General features: G+C 45.3%; 1 protein-coding gene across 2 annotated transcripts in view; it reads right to left on the reverse strand.

Moving 5' to 3' along the window:
• NDST2 (N-deacetylase and N-sulfotransferase 2) overlaps nucleotides 1-11,577 on the reverse strand; it is a 231,903-nt gene extending 220,326 nt beyond the window's left edge. For both annotated transcript variants that reach the window (XM_084633086.1, XM_084633087.1), the window contains exon 1: nucleotides 11,435-11,577. The gene's annotated coding sequence lies outside the window, so the exon portion shown is untranslated. The remainder of the gene's footprint in view (nucleotides 1-11,434) is intronic.
• Nucleotides 11,578-17,504: the final 5,927 nt, after the last annotated feature.

The following is a 17,504-nucleotide window of genomic DNA, read 5'->3' on the forward strand; positions in this document are numbered from 1 at the left end:
AGTCCCGTTGTGCACAACAAAGTCCACATGAAATGAGCTCTTCTTACCACAAATAAATTGCATTGCATTTGAAAATGTAGCTTTTTATTAGAAATGGCTTTTGGATTCCCACTGACAGCTGACATCTTACTGCGAAGCATCACAGATAGCAGAATGACTGATATTTGTAACCTGGTTTAGATCCCACAGCATCAGAAGGAAAACCTGACTGTTTGGTATTTTAACAAAACAGTCAAGAAGTGTTCTTATTCTGATTGCCATCCCAAACACCACAGCAGGATGGCAACTGGTTTGCACCCAATCTCTGATATTGGACCCAAGCTCTTTTAAGGTCACTTTTCAGAAGATGGCAGCTGCTAGCACAAAGCTCAGAAATGTCAATATTAATAAAAGTTACCTTCCAATTTAAAAATGTTACAGCCATGGGAAATTTCAGACTGCTGTGCTGTAGAATATGGGCAAAGCTCTCCTTTAAGACAAGGTTTTGCAATAAATGAGCAACTAGATACCAATTCGCAAAAAGAAAAGGAGTACTTGTGGCACCTTAGAGACTAACCAATTTATTTGAGCATAAGCTTTCGTGAGCTACAGCTCACTTCATACCAATTATTAACTGTACTGTGGTGAGGTCCAAAGGCCCGGGTGAGATTCTGGGGAATATTGTGCTATGCACTCTCTCAGAGTCCCCCGCTTAGCAGGAGCTAGAAGATTTCAGACATTGGTTGATTCCTCTCTACAGCAAAATTATTAACAACTTGTTGGGAACCCTCCCCCTAACCTCCACCCCACAAATGAAGCCTAACACATCTGTGAAGGGCCAGGAGGAGCTACCTTTTCCTTGAATTAGTAAAGGATGATACACTTCACTGGAGTTAGACGCCAAGGTAACCTTATGACAGCCTGGTTTACAGAAGAGGTTGAGGCCTCTAATGATTGCACTTATTGCTGTAATCTTGAGCCAAATGCCTGAGGGTAACAGCTATTTCAAACCCTCCAAAGTCTGTGAAAATAGATAACCCATTGTTTAAAGATTTTAACTAAAAAAACAAAGCTGTGAAGCCTCAGGCAAAGAGAATAATGAAACACCGGCTAAGAGAGGAGAGTCCTTTGCATCACTTAGCCGCCTGCAGATTGCTGTGCTCTGCACACACTGCTTCTGTACAAGGAGAAGCAACAGAATTTCTGTGCCACGAAGATGCATAGGCTAGCTCAGCGAACAAGAGAAAGGAGATTCCTTTGCTCCACCTCAAGGAAACCTGCTCCCAGATGTGCTACAAGCCAAGATTTTCAAGTGACTTAGCCAACATCTTGAAAGCTACATGATATTTTGCTACCAGTATAACAATATAGCTAGGAGCTGCCCCAATGCAGCTAGTTAAAGAGTCAGCCAGCAAAGCCAGCCCTTCTTCCTTCCCAGGAGAAAGATGTCATGCCTGAGCAACCCCAACAGCAGAACCACCATTATAAAAATGTCAAGTATCAGGGGGTAGCAGTGTTAGTCTGTAACTACAAAAACAACAAGGAGTCTGGTGGCACCTTAACGAACAGGAGGCTGCCAGGCAACTCTCCAAAACCACATTCTACAGGCCACTATCCTCTGATCCCACTTAGGAATACCAAAAGAAACTACACCATCTGCTCAAGAAACTCCCTGCTACAGCACAGGAACAAATCTACATGGACACACCCCCAGAGCCCCGACTAGGGGTATTCTATCTGCTACCCAAGGTCCATAAACCTGGAAACCCTGGACACCCCATCATCTCAGGCATCGGCACTCTTACAGCAGGATTATCTGGCTATTTGGACTCTCTCCTCAGACCCTACACTACCAGCACTCCTAGCTATCTTTGAGAGACCACCGACTTCCTGAGGAAACAACAATGCATTGGTGAGCTTCCTGAAAACACCATGGATGTAGAAGCTCTTTACACCAATATTCCACATGAGGATGGACTACAAGCTGTCAAGAACAGTATCCCTGATGAGGACACGGCACACCTGGTGGCTGAGCTTTGTGACTTTGTCCTCACCCACAACCATTTCAGATTTGGGGATGACTTATACCTTCACATCAGTGGCACTGCTATGGGTACCTGCATGGCCCCACAGTATGCCAACATTTTTATGGCTGACTTAGAACAATGCCTCCTCAGCTCTCGTCCCCTAGCGAGACCTGCATTAGTGTGGAGAGCTCTGTAGATACCTCTGCTCAGTGTGCAGCCATGGTAAAAAACAACCTGCCATACAAACCCATGTTGGAATGTATAAAGACAATGATTGAAAATGTCATGCCATTACATAACAACAGATTATATTGTGTACTACAACATACTACATTAGTGCAAATGAGGGACCTTCAAAAGTTCATGCCCACAGCATCCACACGGGGAAGTTACAGTGTAACACTTTGGCACACACTGCTATTCATGCCCCCAAAGGTCAAACTGCAGGGCAGTGTAGACATGCCCTTTGTAATAGAAGCAGTATGTTAGCCATCAGCCAAAGGGGCCATTTACTCCATCTCCATTCAGCAGTACAGAGATGTGATAAAGACATCTTGACAGAAGCACAGGGTAATTATACAATAGCTGTAATAGATGCAAGACAATTAAAGTAACAAGCCCAAGAAAGGTCACACTTAATAGTAACTGTAATTAGAACAATATTTAAACACAACCTTGATTTAAAATCTTAAACCCAGCATACAGAAACCAATAAAACTGCTTCAAGAAATCAAATAGGATTGTGGGGGGGGGGGTGGAAATTTGCTTTTAAAAGTAATGGTTGTGGATGGGAGAGGGGGAGGCAAAAATCAATATTTTGCATGAACCATGACAAGTTTTACTGTGGGAAGCTCTGAGCTTATATGGTCTCAGGCCAAGGCCTCATCATTCCAAGTACTGTGGGATGATACCAAGCAGGGCTTTGGAGCGGAGCCCGGAGCTGGAGCCGGAGCAGCGGAGCTCCAGGTTTTTGCCTGGAGCTGGAGCGGAGCCAGAGCACAGCTCCAAAGCCCTGATACCGAGAACAAACTACTTATACTAACGCATCCTAATGGCACATGCTTTCATCATCCCCTGGAGTCAGGGTAGTATTTATTCTGGGAATATTGGTTTAAGAGCAGATCTCTCATGAGGGTGGTGGGGAATTACACAAGAAGAAGACGGGAAGAGCACAGGCTGAGAGAGACTGTAGACAGTTCTCCTGGAGGGAATTCTGGGCCACTGTGCAGATGCAGAATTCATGTCCCCCCGCCATAGACTTTTTTTCTCCACAGAAAATTCTGTCAGAGAGGCACGGCAGTTACATGTTTCGCCCACCATGGGCTGCTGTGGCACCAAAATAAAAGGCTCACCAGCCATAGCAGCCAATAGGGAGGAGGAGAGGCTGCATTCCTCACAGCACGCTGCCCGCAGGGCCAGGTAAGGAGGCACGGGATATGACAGAGCAGAGCACATGGGCTGCTGGGAGGGTCACATAGACTGGGGTTCAGAAGGGCTAGTGGTGGAGGAGGGACAGACTGAGCCAGGGGCTGAGTGGGAGTCGGGGTGCAGGGCCACAAGGGGATGAGGGGTGCAGCTGAGTGGGGGTACAGGGACACAAGAGGAGTGCAGAGGGTGGCTGGGTGGGGGTGCAGGGACACACAGGGATGGGGCAGATGTGCCTGACTGAATGGGAAAGGCTAGGGGTCAGCCAGCATCTGCATGGGGGAGGCTCCCCAACTCCCTAACAATCCCTCCCCTCCAGGGTGGGTTTGATTTAAATCACGATTTAAATCAATATAAATCACGATTTAGATCACAATGATTTAAATCACTAGTCAGGAAGACTCTATTTAATCATGGATTTCTACATAAAAGTGCATTCTGGAATATGCTGCTCAAACAGTTTCACTTGTGTTTCTACTGCCTGTCCCTCCCTTCTCACATTTATCTCCAGACTTCTTCTCCTTATCCAGATCTATTCTGCCCCCACCAATCTTCTATTCATTGAACCTTCTGAAACTTTGCACTTTTAGAGAGAGGTAACGGATTGACTCTGTGTACACAGATTTGCAGAGGGACAATAGGGTTGAGGTCTGTTATTTCTCACCTCTATATATTATTTATTTATTTTAAAACATTTTTGCTGTTAACAAGCATCTTATCTCTGGATACACAAATCCACAGTTTGAGAACTGCAAAACTAAGCATCTCTGATGGTATCTTCTAGACTGAGTCCCATTGGGTAGATAGAAAGATTAACCTAAATAATCTATCCAGAAGCCCCTGGAACCCCATAAGATTGGGTCCCTAATCCATGAACTATTGGAACTCGTGTACAAAACTTTTCTTAAACATTACATGAATATATTGTCTCATACTATAGAATTAGAATTTATAATCCCTATTCCATGATGAGATATCTCTGAGCTATAATGTACCTTAACACTATTTTTACATAGGTTTTTTCCTCAAAAGCATTTTATCAAAATGCCTCTCCCTCAGCTCCTCCTGACCCCGCAAACCTCTGCACTACTTCTGAGGGGTGTGGGAAATACGGTTCTGTATTGTAGTTTATATGAATTAGTCCTCAAAGTTCTGTATTAATAAGGAATCTATTTGTCAAAAAATCTTTCCTGAAACATTTTTTGTTTTCTGCATTGTTACAGACATACTTGCTGAGAGGTATTTTGAAATAAATTACCAAAATAATTGAAACTGATGTGATTACATTGTGTTATTTTGACAAATAAAATATTTAGAATTTTAAAATATTGTGCGCAGAATTTTTATTTTTTTTTGGGGCAGAATTCCACCAGTAGTAAGATGATAGGAATCAGAAGACAGCAGCAGGACCTATGTTTCCGACGAAGGCAAGTGTGGCTCATCCTAAAGAAAAGGGCACACAGCTTGAGTTAAAAGTACCACTCATTGAATCCAAGAGATCCAGTTCAAAACTAAGAAAAAGAAGACAAAAAAGACTCAAAGAACTGTGATGGCAGTTAATTTCTCATCTTCCAGGGACCTTTATATGAGAGGTCTCTGCAAGGAGAAACACTACCTGTCCTACTTCTTGAAGAAATTACAGAACACTTCAGACTCCATTGCTAACAGTACACTGATGAAATTCAGCTCTGAATATCTGCCGTAGACTCAGACAATCCTGCAACAAAGATGGCAAAATACTTGAAAGAGATTAGCACCTAGACGAACACTAGCTGAACAGAAAACAAATGTTACCTTGACTGGGGCAATGATAGCGAGAAGGGGGCAAAACTTTGAGGAGTTAGCCAAGACAATGAGCTCTCCTCTACTGAAGGCATCCACCCTCCATTAAGATAGTAAGTAAGGAGTCTCAAGTCTTATCGGATTCATCACTAATCCTGGAGACTCAGGTATCAAGAGAGGTGAAAAACACCTTCTTGCATCTCCAATTCACCAGAAAACTACGCTCATCCCTCTCAAGTGATTATCTAGACACAATGAGTCATTATATTCATCCCCTCCGAGCTTGAACTATTGTAACTCACTGTGGCTAAAAACTGGAGGCAACACGAACTCCATCTTGTGTCAAACAGAACAGTCTGCCCCCTTGGCAGGAAAAATTGCCAAGGACACATCACATGGGCACTCTGTGTGCTTCAAGTGCCAACTGAAAGCCCCTATCTTAAACTTTAAGGCCTTAAATCAGAAGCGGTCCAGCTAATTCACAGACAGACTATTCATGACACACCCTGACAGCTGCTTTCCTCTGGGACAGTGTCAGAGCAGTGAGATGGGAGTCTGAGCAGAAGGGTAGAATTGGGGGGGGGTGAGTAATGAGGTAGAATGTGGGGGGAAAGGCAGGGAATAGTGAAGTTGAAAAGAAGGGGGCCAGTTGTACAGTGTGGGGTGTTGGGGGGGCTTTAGCTCTGTCCTCATCCCCCCCATATCCATGTTCCTCCATATCTGTCTCCCCCTTCAAATTTTGTCCCCACTGACTCCTTGCTAGTTGCTGTGCTGTTCCTGCATCCTTTCCCCAACTCCCTTAACCTGCAGGCCCCATTCTGACACCCATCCCTCTGTGGAGAACTGGGCTATGCTGGATAGGCAGAAAGAGAGGAGATGAGGTTATGGAGTGGCAGCCAGCGTATTCTGTGGCTAAGATGATCGCTGTCAAGGAGCAAGAGGCAGTGGAGGTGGACAGATGGACTGTGGTACATGGGGATGCTGAGAAATTATTTTTAAGAAACAAAGAAATTAAATGTCCAAAAACTTTGTTACAGGTGACTTGTACCTTACTCTACACTTCCTGGTTTTCAGAGTTTGAGTGTTGCTGAACTCAACTTCTAGAAGTGCATGAGGCACCATCCGGCAACTCTGTATTAATGAGGGTTAGAGCATTTAATAATATACTGTAGGAAACAATTCTGCACTGGGCACCACCAGATGAACAAGTGATAGTCATCACTATCTTCTATGACTTTCCAGGGGAATATGAAAGTTTGCATCAAATTAAGTTTAGTTTTAATGTTTAACTCCAGTATTTATATTTAATGAGAATTAAATTCACCCCATGGGGAAGCAGTTTGCAAGCATTTAGGCTAAGTTAAGACAATTAACATTTCACCCTGAGAGCAGCTAGAAATACCGTCAACACTAAATGTGCTACAATCCCAGCAGGAGCAACATATTTAAGTTATATACAGCTACACACTCTGCAGAGACAGATATTCCTAAGGATCTTCCCAGGGTCATTAGTATGGTTGCAGGTTCTGAGCGAAGATGCTCTGTCTGGTTTATTTTGGGCTATTCACTCTATTCAGCCTACACAAAAGCAGGTTGAGTCCATACAGAAATAGACTGCAACCGCATCTCTTCTTGTTTGGAGAGCTTTTGGGGCGGCTTTAAAAACAAACAAGAAAACAAGCCCCATTTCAGTGCAAATAAATAAATAAAATACAGATCTGGTGGTGTTTACCCCAGGTAAACCACAAATATTTACAGCCTGGAACAAACCTTCCGGAAGGGTCCAGACTAGCCTTTACAAAGGTGAATTACCTCAAGTTAACTGGCAACCAATTAACTTAAGGTCAAAACATTAGTGGTGACAAACCCTGAGTGGTGTGGGAGGAGGTTCCAGAGGTAAAGGATCCATACACCTTTAACCTCTACAGATATCAGTTGCGTTCCTCAATAGCTCACATATGGAATGAGTTTGGTCACCACCATTTCCTTTCTGGATATTGGTCCATACTGAAACTATGGCACAGTTCCCAGGCAGAAAATGCCCAGAAGCCAAGCTCTGCAAATACTGCTGTGAAGACAGGATAGCTAGAGGACAGGAATGAGGTGCACTGGCAGACCTGTGGGGGATGTTCTTACAGGTCAAGGCTGAAGTGAAGTGGTACAAGTCTGGCAAAGCCTGCAACTGCACCCACCTGCATCATTATGTCTGACTCTAACCAAAGCAACTGCTTCCCTTATTTTCAGAAACAATAAATTAAACTTAAGTTTTAAAAAGACTTCTGGGCTAGACAGGCTTTTAAAAAATATGCATTACACATCTGAAAGCTCTATGCTCTGTTCAGAGTCTAACTTCACACAAAAGAGCAACCTAGAGATATTTACATGCAAGCATAGACCTTAGAAAAACAGCTAAAAAGGGAAAAATGGAACTCAAATACCCTGGAGTTCAGGAAAGCCAACAGGCAAGCTAGGAGGAAAAGAGAACCAACACCATTAACCCCTCCAGATGCACAAGAATCCTGGACAGAATAGATACATCAAGCCTGAGCAGCACCACAAATTGCTTGTGCGGCTGCATCATCATTGCCTCACGTACCCACAGACTACTGCAGCTGCCTGTCAAGCTAGAAATCTGACATACCAGAAAGGTTGCTGACAGCCAGAGGCTGTTCTTCTGTCTGTAACATACCCTGCAATAAATTACTTACAACTTGGGGAGGGGGATTCGGAGGAGAGCAAAATAAAGTACACCCTTATGGGTGTTAAATGAGACCAATTAAAAGATATTTGCTACAAGTGCTGAGGGATTTGGACCTGTGCTATCATCATGGATGGAGATGCATTCTTTAAAAAAAGGAAAATGTTTGAGAGATCATGTGTAAACAACTCCAGCAATTACAATGAAATAAAATAATCTATCTGTGCAGTTCTTCTGCACCTTCCAGCCAAACCACAGAAAGATGGAGACAGGCATCAAAACCTGTCAAACACTGCTCCGGAGATGTGCACGGGTCCAGAATGCACACATGCCTTGTTGACACTTGGATAGTTCTTTACCATTTTCAGCTAGTGTAGACTAGGCCCAGGCATCTTTACCACTGTGTCATCTAAACCAGAGGTGTAAACACTAACGCAGATAAGACACAGGGTCTGAAGGTTAGATGACATTGGTAAAATATGCCTTCAGAAGAGTTTATACTGTTGATAGCATCACTGCATCTGCTAGACATTACTGAAAAACATGCAAATATTCTAGCACATATGTTCACATCTGCACTCTCTCCCCAATCTTCTGTTCTACAGGCTTCTAAATACTATGAATACATTAAAGCAATGACTCTCAATCTTTTCTATACTGGGAACCCCTTTTTGCAACTAGAAATGCCTCAGGACTCTTCCCCTTCCCCTCCCCCCCAACTGCAATTTTAGGGCTTGTCTACACATGAAAATTAATTAAGGTAGGTTGTGAATTTAAAGATTAGTATTCATGATTAACTCCTTGTGTGGACACTCTTGTTCCAGAATAAGAGTGCCTTATCTGAATTAGTTTAAACCAAATGGATTACAAGTGCCTTATTCCAGAATAAAAGCATCCATACATGGAGTTAATCAGAACTAGTTATTCCAGAATAGTTCCCTCAGCAACATGGGAAGTGCCGGGTGAACATGACCCCCTGACACCTGCCTTGAAGCACATTAACTTTTCACTTACATGACAGGAAAAGAAAATTCAACACAACCTACAGAGATTTTCTGTTCTCCACTTTTCAGCACTTACACTGAAGTTTATATTCACTTCTCTTTCAAATTTTTAATACTGCTATTTTGAAATCCCACACACAGAAACAAAGCTGTTTTAAAAGATGTGTTTGCAGCCTGCAAAAACAAAACAAAATACTGAAATGGAGATTTTTCAATACTGACTGATAGATGGAGGGCAGCCATGATTGGAAATTAAACAAGGATGAAAGGAGCAGGAGTGAATGTGAAGGACTATGTGAAAAGAAGAAAGTGAAGGGGGAGAAGAAAGAGTGGGAAAAGAGTGGATTAAAAAGCTTATGGAATTTGTGAAGGGGTGAAAAGTGAAAAGAGGAAGGTAGCCAACATACAAGAGAATCAGTTAAGAGATAATTCTGAACGTACATAGCACTTTTAGTCACAAAGGATCCTAAGGTGCTTTACCAACTCAACCAGATGTACAAATATGGGAATGCATACATCCGATGAAGTGACCTGTAGCTCACGAAAGCTTATGCTCACATAAATTTGTTAGTCTCCAAGGTGCCACAAGTACTCCTTTTCTTTTTGCAAATACTGGAATGACTTCTCGCACCACCGACCTTGTCTATGCTACTTCATTTTATTGTGTTGCATCGTGATCATGAAACAACTGAGTTAGATTACACAGTGCTGAACATGACTACAGCCAATACAGACCAGACCAAAATATGTTTGTTGTCATAACATGGGGTTTAATCACCACAGTCTGACACAATGCTGAACGTGACTTGTCCTAGTTTATGCTGACCGCTCTACTCATGGTCACCATTATGCCATCTAACTCAATTATTCAGAATCATGTTCAAACACAATAAAAGTGTGTAATGTAAATAAGCCCATGGAGATGCAGCCACCTTTGGGGTGGAACGTGATCTAAGCAGCACTCAACAGCTTAGAGAAATAAGTGAATAAGAATCTGGTCTCCAAGTGAAACTCCAGTAAAAACCAGGGCTCTGATGGAGAATGGGATAGGACAGGAAGAGTTCAGAAGAAGTGGGTAGGACAGATATTCTTGTGGTTAAAGCACTGGACTGGGAGTCAGATGTGCTGCTGTTCCAGACTGCCTGACCTTGGGGAAGTCAGTTAACCTCTCTGTGCCTGAATTTTTCCATCAGTAGAATGAAAACAAAACAAACCTTGATCAAGGAAGGCATTGGGAGCTTTAAAATCCTTAGATAAAGGGTACACGGGGCTATTCTGTTCAGTGGCTGAAGGGAGTCCAGGGGAACTTACAGGCTCCAGAATGCTCTTTGCTTCTGGATTTCCTCTCTGTGGTCTATTTCTCCAAAGCAGGTGCATCCTAATCTCCTCTGCTGCTTCATAAGAACCAAAGGAGGCACAGTACCTCCAAGTTGCCCCAGCTTCACTGGGGAAGGAAGCCACAACTCAGTAACCAACTGGAGAGGTGGATGGGGTTTGGGCACACAGGAATGCACCCCACTATATTCCCCCATTATCAGCCACTTGGACAACCCTGTCACCTGTACAGGTAGTTCAAAGGTGCACAAATATACAGTGATAGGCATCTTAGGGTATGTCTACAGTAGTCGCTACAGCTCTGCCTCTGTAGCGCCATAGTTTAGCCGCATGCTGTGTCGATGGAAGGGCTGTTGTCGATAGGTAATCCTCCCATCTGAAAGGCCAGGTTGATGGAAGACCTAGCTGCATCTACAGCAGATGCTAGGGCTATGTCTACACTGCCACTTAGTATCCCTCAGGGGTGTGAATGAGCTACCCCCCTGGGTGACATAAGTTACACTGACCCAAGCAATCGTGTGGACAGTGCCATGTTGGCAGAAGAGCGTCTCCTGACATAGCTGCCACAGCTTGTGGGGTGGGTTCATTAAGACAATGGTAGATCTCTCTCCCGTGGGCTTAGAGGGGCTACGAGACAGCGTACAGCAGCACAGTTGCATAGGGGCAGCTGCGCTGCTGTAAGCTCTCTCGTGTAGCCACAGCCTGAGTCGACCCAAGGAGGTGCACATTTTTTCACAGCCCTGAGCAAGGTAGCTAGACCAGCGCATCTGAGATGTGGGCCCGGCTGGGGAATGCCTCTGCAGGCAGGGCTCGGGGCAGCGGGGACGGGGCCGTGTGCCGGCAAAGGGCACTAGCAGGGCTGAAATGGGGGGGAGGTGGATTTTCCCACGGGCAGCCCCAGGTGCCCGCCCACGCCGGGCTGTCCCCGCGGCTCCGCTGGGCGCGCTTGGCCCGGGTCACAGCCGGCTGCCCAGGGTTTCTGTCCCACCCACCGGGGCGGGGGCTGCCGAGATTCCCGGGCACCAGGCGCCAGCCCCAGGCACGGCTGGGCCACGCCGCCACACCAGGCGCCCAGCGCGGGCGGCCCCGTGAGCAGCTGCGGGGGGACGCGGTGGCCGCGGGCCCGGCCGGAGCCCAGCGCCGGTGGGAGAGCCCCGGTCTGCTCACTCCCTGCCCCGCCTCACCTCCACCTGGCGCCGGGGCCCCTCCGGCGGGTGCCCGCGCTGGCTCCCGCCTCCCCCTCACGCCGGCCCCGGCCGCTGGGTCCCGCTCCGGCCGCTGGGGGAGCCGCTGCCACCGCGCCGCTCCGTCGCCATCTTCCGCTGGAGGGAGGGAGCGGAGGGGAGGCGGCCGCCAAGGTCCCGCCCCCGCCAGCTGGGCCGTCGCCGCCGAGCCCGCCAGGCCCTGCCGCGGGGTGGGGGGGAGAGGGACAAGCCAGACCCGCCCGCTCCCTTCCTGTCGCGACAGCCCCGTGGGCGGATCGACATCCCCGAGTTGCCCGGGGAGGGGGGCACCAGGCCAGAGTGATACCCAGGCAAGGGGGGCACAGGCTGGACCATTCCCCGCCCCCCTTCCAGGCAAGGGGCTGCCCATGGTGACATTAGGGTAACTGCTCCAGGGGGAGTTGGGGCGCTGTACAAACACAGAAGAGACAAGCCCTGCCCCCCAGGGCTCTGGGATTGTCTGCACCGGCAAGTTACTGCAAAATAGCTACAGTCCTTTAATAATTCCCCACCCTTGAAATTATTCCGGAATGGATGCTGTTTGCAACTGAGTTTAATTCTCTTCCAAAATGGCTTACCTTAAATCAGAAAAAGGCCCCCTAATTCCATAATAAGAGTGCCCACAGGGGAGCTGTTCTGGTCAATTTCCCACTGAAGACAAGCCCTTAGGCCTGGTCCCAGACAAGTTTTGTTTTTGTTGGGGATGTGATTTTATTTTACAGAAACAGTTATAGCAGTACAACCTTTTGTATGGGCATGGCCATACCACTATAAAAGTGGGTATAGGGGCAGAGTTTATTCCCTTTCCCAGATAGGAATAATAGGGTGACCAGACTGCACGGGTGTGAAAAATTGGGATGGGGGTTGGGGGGGAATAGAAGTGTATATAAGAAAAAGACCCCAAAATCGGGACTGTCCCTATAAAATCGGGACATCTGGTCACCCTAAGGAATAAGCATTTCAGCACCTTTGTATAATTCCATCCAAGCAGGGTGTGGACTGTCGAACTATACCCAGATGTTTAAAACAGTACAATGGTAGCAGTCAGACAAGGCTTTATATCTAAACAGAGGATAGGGATACAACATACAAGCTCATGACTATGATTAATTGGCACACTATGGTTAGTTAGATGTAATGTAGTTTATTCATCGTAGTAGCTTTGCATTGGTGTTTCTAACTTAACATAGCTATGATCTATTTAATGCCCACTAAATTTGGGGTTCTGCATGGGCTCTGGCTAGATGTTAAACCCCTTTCTATCTGCTCCAACTTTTCCCCTCTTTTCACACATTCAGTTCCTAGTTTTCATTAAGCCCAATGGAAATAAATGTCATGTTAATCAAATTTAATCACACACACACCCCTTCTCTGCAAAAGATAAATAGATGTAGCATGTTTCCTTTAAAATAAATGGCAAACTGTTGTTATTGGGGCTACATGAGCCTTGTGATGGCTTCAAGTCAAGTCCCCAGCTCAGGACTCATTTGTATTAGGGAAATGGGCACCACTGATGAAGTTACATTTCTGCAAACCTCTAAGAGACATAGTGCACTGGAGTTACAGTCTGATTCTGAATAGAAACTGCTTGCTGTGGTTTTCTAAGTTACCCTTTGGCATCAGAGACTGACCACAAAAGTAAGTTTTCTAAATCACATGTAATGGCATCTGAGGTCAGGATTACACATGGGACAGTGACAACACCACAGCTGTGAATTAGTGTTTACTGTACAATCACCACTCTCCCATCAACATAGTTCTGGCTTCAAGTCACAGGAACTGAGGACTTGTCTACAAGGGAAGTTATACCACTCTAAGGTAAGATGTGAATTCTGCTTCTTTTAGCTTCTTTTGAATTCACACCTTCTTTTAGCTTAGGTACGAGGAGCGTTGCTGCAGAGCAAATGAGGAAATCAAAAAAACCCCACGAGGGAGGGAGGGAGGGAGAGAGAGAGAGAGAGAAGCAACCAGCTTAATCATTAAAGTTATTTATTGCCAGGTAATAACCATAGGGGAGCCAAACAAACAAAACAGTTATAATATTAAATCTAACTTAAATTTGATTATAAAAGTCAAGTTTACAAAACTATAACCGATCACACAAGTCAGGGTCAGAAGACTATCACATCCCCGAGAGAGAGAGATGGGTTCTCACCACTCCGTGAAGCTTGAATTGATCCGGAGTCCCAGGTGGTGGTGGTGGTGGTAGCTGAGGGTCTGGAGTGCTGGAGACAGGTAGAGCCCCCAGCATGATCAGTCAGCAGAAGATGAAGTCCCAATGGAACTGATGCAGATTTTGGATCCTGGTATCAGAACACTTACTTGAGCATAAGTAGGGGTTTTTGTTGAGAAACAACAATGGTTCAAGGGAGAACACTAGATTTGTTTATGTGTAAATAAGGGAGTATACCAAAGTTGTTTCCTTCAGGCTAGACCATGGGAGCTGATCATTCCTGGCTTTGGACTGTGTTCCTTGGAGGGAGCTCACAATGCAATCAGGGAGCTTCACTATTTTGGATACCAATAAAGGATTTATTACTAGAATTGGTCTGATAACTACTGAGCTGGGTGTGTGCAGGCGTGGGTTCATTAACATCTGGAGCAGAGTTCCCCCATCATGCAGTGCTTCCCTGCTTTTCTGGTCCCAGAGTTCCATGCAGTTCTTGCCTTGGAATTTCTGTCCTCCATTCTGTATGCTAATGGAGGTGCCTCCTTGTCCCATCTTGATGGGAATGAGGTCTAGGGGAGTTCCCTTAATCCTGTCATCCTTATTCCAGGGGTTTAGGTGTGTCTCCCACTCCCTTTTCATTGCTTTTTGTAAGTCTTTCTTCTGATGCAGATTTGGTTCAAGCAGAGGCTGGGAGGGGGTGTTTTTTGTGAGCGAGACAGGTTGGGTACTGCACCCTGGTTCCCCAAGAACACAGGGCTGCTAGGTAACACAGGTGAGGTATCATTGGAAAGGTTATGATTTACTAATGTGATTATCCATGTATACATGTATCATTTCTGTATCTGAAGTTAGGAAAATTTACTATGTAACAATTACAACTGTGTTTTCACCTGGGGAATGCCCACCAGACGCAATCATCCAGGAATGGCCCATTAGGGAGAACAATAGGACTTTGAAACTACTACTTCCTGAGAAGTTTCCTGGGATGCTGCTTTGACACTGCTGGGTTGTGTGATCATGTCATCTGGTACTGGGACATGGTACATCTTGGACTGCTGGTATTTTTCCACTAGGAGGGGGTTCAAACTGGGAAACAAAGGATTCCTGCCATATGCAAAACGTATTTAAGGCTGGGGAGTGAGTTAATCTAGGTTCTTCTCTACAGCCTCCCCACCCAAGAAAGAAGACTGCTGAAAACACCTAAAGAAACAAAGAAACTAAGCGGGGGGCGGGGGAGGGGCTGAGCCCAGGGGAGAAAGGTCTAGTCTGTGAAAGGAATACCAGGAGATTTAAGCTGCAAGCAGTGAAGTTTAACTTCAAGAAACTCTGCAACCTGCACAAAACAATATTTAGGGTGAGAATGTGCTACTATTAACCAGTTAATTTAGTGTATTAAGCGTAGGTTGCGTGTTTTATTTTATTTACTCAGTAATCTGCTTTGATCTGTTTACTGTCCCTTATAATTACTTAAAATTTACCTTTTGTAGTTAATAAACTTGTTTTTCTTTATTCTGTGGCAAACTTGTATAATTCATAACTGGGGGGCAAAAAGCTGTGCATATCTTCCTCCACATTGGGGGCGGATTTCATGAGTTTACGCTGTATAGATTTCTGTACAGCGCAAGACAATATAATTTTGGGTTTACACTCCAGAGGGTGTGTGCACCTGAGTGCTGGGTAATTCCCTAGCTGAAAGCCTTCCCATGCAGCACTGATTTCAGTATTGGTGTCATTCTGCAGCTGAGGGTGTCCCTACCTGTTTGTATGTGTGCGTGCGTGCGTGCAGCGGGACAGGATGAGGGATCCCAGGCTGGTGAAATGGGCGAGCTCAGTGGAACCCCAGTCTATCAAGTGGCACCGTGGAGCAGGGGGTAACCTGTCACAGTGGTGCAGTGAGCAGGGTAATGTGCACAGCTTATTGCTCTGAGACACTGGTGGTGATTTTAAGTGAGTTTTAAGTGTGTTGGCTAGAGAACAGACAAAGTGGTTACAGGTTTGTTATTGTCTGTTTGCTTATTTCGGGTAAGGGAAGTAGGGACAGGAAAAGTAGGAAAATGAGTGAAAGTGAAGCTACCAAAAAGTTGGATCGTCACAGATTGCAAGTAGAAGAAAACAAAAAGATGTACAAGAGAGAGGTGGAATTAAGACAATTGCAGATAAAAAGAATGGGAAGCGGAAGAAGCCAGACAAAAAGCAGCCTACGAGAGGGTCATGGAAGCCCAGAAGCAAGCCATTGAACGGAGAGGCAAAGAAATCAGAGGAGAGGGAAAAAAAGAGAAAGCATGTACTGGCCTTAATGGAGTGGAGGAGAGAGAACCCCACACCAGGGAGCCCCGCCTCTCCAAAAGTCCACAAGTGGGAGCGGTTGTGTCCTGCATACAGCAAGACTGGAGACATTGCTGAATATTTCTTCACCTTTGAGAGGCTGTGTGTGCTCTATAAAATTCCTGATGATCAAAAGATGACCACTTTGGTTGCAAATTTGTCTGGGAGAGCTCTGGATATATTCAATAAGATGCCAACAGGTGATGCTTCTAATTATGGTAAATTCAAATAGTTTTAAAACAGTTACAGATTACACTTGAAATTTTCTGAGTAAAATTTAGGAGCCTTAAAAGAGGGGCTGGATTGAATAATGTGGCATATGTAAACCAAATGGGAGATTTACGGAATAAGTGGGTGAGGGGAAAAGGTATTTCAAGCGTTGAAGAAATGCATGATTTGGTTGCTCAGGAACAGCTCCTAAATATGTCTAATGATGATGTAAAACTATTTATGGGATAAGAGGGTAAAAACTGTAAAAGATCTCGCAACTTTTGCAGATGAATTTGAACAATCTTAAGCATCTATTAGGAATAAATCACAGGCAGAGGGGTTTAAGTCTGGTGGGAAGCAGGGTTCCCATTTTACCCCTGGGAAGAAGGAGGGTAGATGGGAGGCTGGACACTCACCTCCCCAAGTCCTCCAGTGCTTGTCCCAAATCTGTAAAAACAGAAGAGCCCAGAAGGTGCTATCATTGTAATTCCACTGACCACCTGAGGAATAAATGCCCGGTGCTGAGTGGGAACAGGCAGCAGGCATCTCATGGAAATGCTGCTACCCAGAGCACAGAGGCATCTCAGGCAATTGCCACTTATCATACAGGATTTGTAAAGATAGCCGCTGCACAGCCTGGTAAGAAGCACATAAAGGCTGTCGGAATTAATGGCAAAGAGCTCCCTGGATGAAGAGATACTGATGCAGATATTTCTGTGGTCAGGAGAGACCTGGCAGTATGTATTTATCCTGAACAAGGACAGATGGCAGAGCTTTTGTTAGTAGGAGGTCACAAAATCTTTGTGCCTTCGGCTAAAGTGCACATGGAAACTGAGAATTTGCAAGCTGAATTAACAATTGCTGCTGTTCCCCATAACCCAACCCAAATATTATTGGGGAATGACTTTTTTAATGTGGCACAGGCTATCCAGGGGCCTGTCAGCAGCAAGGAGGAATCTTGTGCTGAAGACCCAGAGGGAAAAAGTAAAGTCACAGAAACTGATAGGGAAATGGGAGAGTGTCTCTTTAATTCCTCTGCAGAAGTGAAAAGCAAGATGCTGCTGGAGGTGGGTGTGGTTGAGACCAGCTTTTACCCGGTGGCTAAAGACAGGCTTTTCTCCAGGGGGGAAAGGAAGGTTTTGTCTACCTGTGAGAAGTCTGTCCTAGTTGCAGTTAAGAAAGGGGCAGATCTCACTCTAGAATGCATAAGAAGATGTGTCTTAGAGGGAAGCCCAGAGGAGGATGGTGGAATCCTAGAGACTGCTGTGGTGGGTGATGGTTCCATAGGCTCTGTAACTGGAGGCAAACCCAATTCAAAGAGAGAGG

Source organism: Lepidochelys olivacea (genome assembly GCF_965140295.1).
Source record: "Lepidochelys olivacea isolate rLepOli2 genome assembly, chromosome: 7".
NCBI classification, from domain to species: domain Eukaryota; kingdom Metazoa; phylum Chordata; order Testudines; family Cheloniidae; genus Lepidochelys; species Lepidochelys olivacea.